Below are 3,834 nucleotides of genomic sequence, written 5' to 3' on the forward strand. Positions count from 1 at the left end.
TTTAGGCTCAGTCAGACCAAGGAAGAAAGTCTTAGTTTTTCTTCTCAAACTGACCTACCCTTAGATCAATCTTTCACATGGTTTGGTAAATAAGTCTCTTTATAGTTCACAGGCTAATAATTCCTGATTCATAAAGAATTTTCCTTCTTCTCTCTCAATGGTGCTAACTCTTTGACCTCCATTCTCACATGCTTTGTTTCTGATCCCCAGCTCCCAAAACTCGTGGACCATCTATTTCTTTACCACCATGGCAAATACTCTTGACAGAGCACCAGAGATGCCTGAGCCTTAGAGTCCAGACTTTATCCACCTGATTCTGAAATCAACCCCATGGTTTTGGAAATTCTCTTGCCACTCTCACTGACCCAACCATCCGCAAAGGTTGAAATAGTCAGTCGGGCACGGTGACTCACGCCTGTAATCCCAGCACTTTGGGAGGCTGAGGCAGGTGGATCACCTGAGGTCAGGAGTTCAAGACCAGCCTGGCCAACATGGTGAAACCCCGTCTCTACTGAAACAAATATAAAAATTAGCTGGGTGTGGTGACGGGCGCCTGTAATCCCAGCTACTTGGGAGGCTGAGGCAGGAGAATTGCTTGAACCTGGGAAGCAGAGGTTGCAGTGAGCGGAGATTGTGCCACTACACTCCAGCCTGGGTGACAAGAGTGAGACTCCATCTCAAAAAAAAAAAAAAATACTCAGTCATGATAGGGAAAGGCTGCCCCTTATTTAACTCCCCTCCTCACTGTTTCCTTATTTTGCTGTTTTAAACCGTTATCTCTGCAGCACATCTACAACTCTGCATATAAAGTTTACAGCAAAATAATAAGTTTTACTTTATAAAAAAACTTTATTAAAAATAATTTTCCTATGAACTGAGGGGTGTGAAAGTTTTTTAATACTATAATCATACTAGAATAAAGGCCTTAACCTAGTGTCATTTTGTAAATATGTGCATTTTCACAGGAAGAAAGTCCATAGTTTTCAACAAATTCTCAAGAGAATCAACTATATTTGTAAAATAAGATAGTAAAAACCAAAGAACTGTTTTTTAGGAACATGAATTAACAAGATAAAGAGCCTTCTGCAATGATATTTAGAAGGCAATGTATACCTGCTCAAGATATAGGTAATATTAAAAAAGAGACTATCAGTCAACATTTACCAGATTGATTAAAATTCTGTGCCAATTAAGAAGTCTGAAAACTCCAACTAAAAAACAAATATGTATCCTCATTATTAACTATGTATTTTTTAATGAAAGATTATCCAAAAGAGAACAATTAAGGGCATATGAGAGTTATATAGAAGGCTACAACTAGTGACTTTACCAGTGACCTTACCATACTATTAAAAAATCACTACATACATGCACAAGAATGAAAGTGTATTCTTTCATTGTAGAAATTACAAATACTACTGTATCAAGGTACCACCAAGGTGACTGTTTCAGAACACAGGCTGGGGGACCTATTTTCTGTTCCTGCTTTGGTCTTCGTCTCTCTCCATGCACCTTGAAAAGATGTGTTAGTCTTTATATCTCCTTTTTTTTCCCCATAAAGTCACAGAACCACTTGTTTATTATTTACTTTTTAGTGTATTCAGAGAAAATTTTAAATATCAGGCCAGTTTTTCATAACTACTCAAGATATTCTGTTCACTACCATGCAAATACCCCTTCAGGAGACGCAAATTACTTTTATTATTATATTATCTTAAGAACTGCTAAGTGAAGCCAAAGAATAATTCAGTGAGTTACATAATATGTGTTCTAAAGATGGATATAAAATAATTTTAAATTATATTTTTGTTGTAATAACAATTCCGTTCATGTTCTCTGTTAGAATATGACAGCATTTGGCAAAGGTGATGCACGAACTCCAGGGTGTTGTACAAGACAGTCAATTAGGTTTGGAAGGAAAATAATTAGCCCTGTACTTAAATTTACATTGGCTTTATTATATCATACTCCTTGTTTCCCATCCTTTGTGTATGTGATGCAAAGTAAATAAATTATAGTATTTTATAATATATTGGATACTAGTTTGCTCTAGTCTACATAAGCATACTAGTTTTGATACACTTTATTGTTATTACTACTACTGTCTTATTACTAAATTGTTAATATACTATATAATTATAAAAGAAATATGTAGTGTAGTCCTGTATGCATATAATCTAGTAAACAAATATTCACAGTTTGTAGGGCAAATGCATGCTAAAAAGATTTACTGGCTATGGAGTTTATTATTAAAATCAGTTTGGAGACCACTGGTGCTGTAGTGTGATGCTTAAGGATTCAATCAACAACACACAAGTAAAAATATAAATGTAGAAAAGCACATTGAGTAAGGATAACGGTGTTGCCTTCACTATTGACACCTATGAAATGGAATTTTAATAGGGCATGTTGGAGGGTGGTCAACAGAGACAATTTTGCTAATTAATATGGATGGAGGATGTTACTTTAAGAAGGGTATGGAACACCTGAAAGTGTCTAGTTGACAAAGAAGAAATAGCAATCGTGTGTGCATGCCTCCCAAGCGCCTTGTTGGCCTGTCTCTCTCAAGAAGTGTATGATTAAGACATACAAGTTTCCAGTCATCAGTGTAAGCAGGATTTTGATTTGGTTTGGGAAAGCAAGCATAAAGAAATTATACGTATCAAAAAGAGTAGATAGGTCACAGTGTCTGTAGTTCTTATGGAAGAGGGAAGTACAAAAAGCCCACATTAGCACATCAGTGAGAACTCCATTTGCCATACACCTACTATGAAAACCGAGAACTGAAAGGCCTTGTACCTTGCCTCCTTTTCAGGTCTGTTCAGAAAATAAACCAGAACCATACTTAAAAAAAAAAAATGATGAAACTACAAATATGATATTAAATTATTCTTGAGTTGAAATAGAATGAAAGTTTCAGCTTCTGTCTTAGTGGATGGGAAATGAGGTTAGTTCAGACAAATCATAGTTGCAGAAAGTAATCTTCTTGTAGGCATCTAAGATAATTAGGAAACAACCCAACAACTGTTTTTAGAGTCTTCCTAGTCTTGGGAGAGCATAGCAGAGGAAGGAAGCATCTGAAAAAGGCTTGGCGTTCCCTGGAAGACAGGCACTGCTTGAGTCCTAGTACTACATGACCATATTTGTTTTAACTTAGTAATGTTCAAAAATTACGATACTCCAAAGATGGGAGGATAATAATGCCCATGAACTATCTGGAATAAAACTATAGATCAATTTTCAGAAAATATCCAATGTGGGATTTAAGGGTTCTTTCACTTTCTTCAAATTCCTGGGATTTTTAAAACTATATTGTTGCTAAGTGAGTCAGTTCACACACTCCTCATGACCTCCCCACCCCTACATTCCCGCGGATGCTTTGTGGAACTGCTGATGCACACTGATGCCCCAGTAGAGGTCTCCTGCTCGCCTTCGTGTTTTTCCTCTCTCCTTCAGCTGTCATTCCTTCTCAGTTTATCATCATCATCGATAAAGCCTAGAGGTAGCTTGTCTGCCATAAATACTTATCTGATACAGAAGGGAAAAAGCCTTTTGGAACATGACTAGGTGGCCTGTCTTGTCCTATATTTGCCTGGGGAAATGTGAGAATTTGTAATCCCTATTGCTAGGGATTTCTGGTCATTTTGAAGTACCATTAAAATGATTATCAAAGATTTAAATTCAGCAATGAAACACATGATTCTCTTAATGACAAGGTCAACTTAATTGGGTGTCTGTCCTAAGTGAAATATTGCTCATAACTGGCATCCCCCGATGTAGTTTAACATAAAATTATAAGTTGGAATTATTTTTTTAAAAAAAGCAGTGTATAGA

This window comes from Gorilla gorilla, chromosome 11 (assembly GCF_029281585.2).
Source record: "Gorilla gorilla gorilla isolate KB3781 chromosome 11, NHGRI_mGorGor1-v2.1_pri, whole genome shotgun sequence".
NCBI classification, from domain to species: domain Eukaryota; kingdom Metazoa; phylum Chordata; class Mammalia; order Primates; family Hominidae; genus Gorilla; species Gorilla gorilla.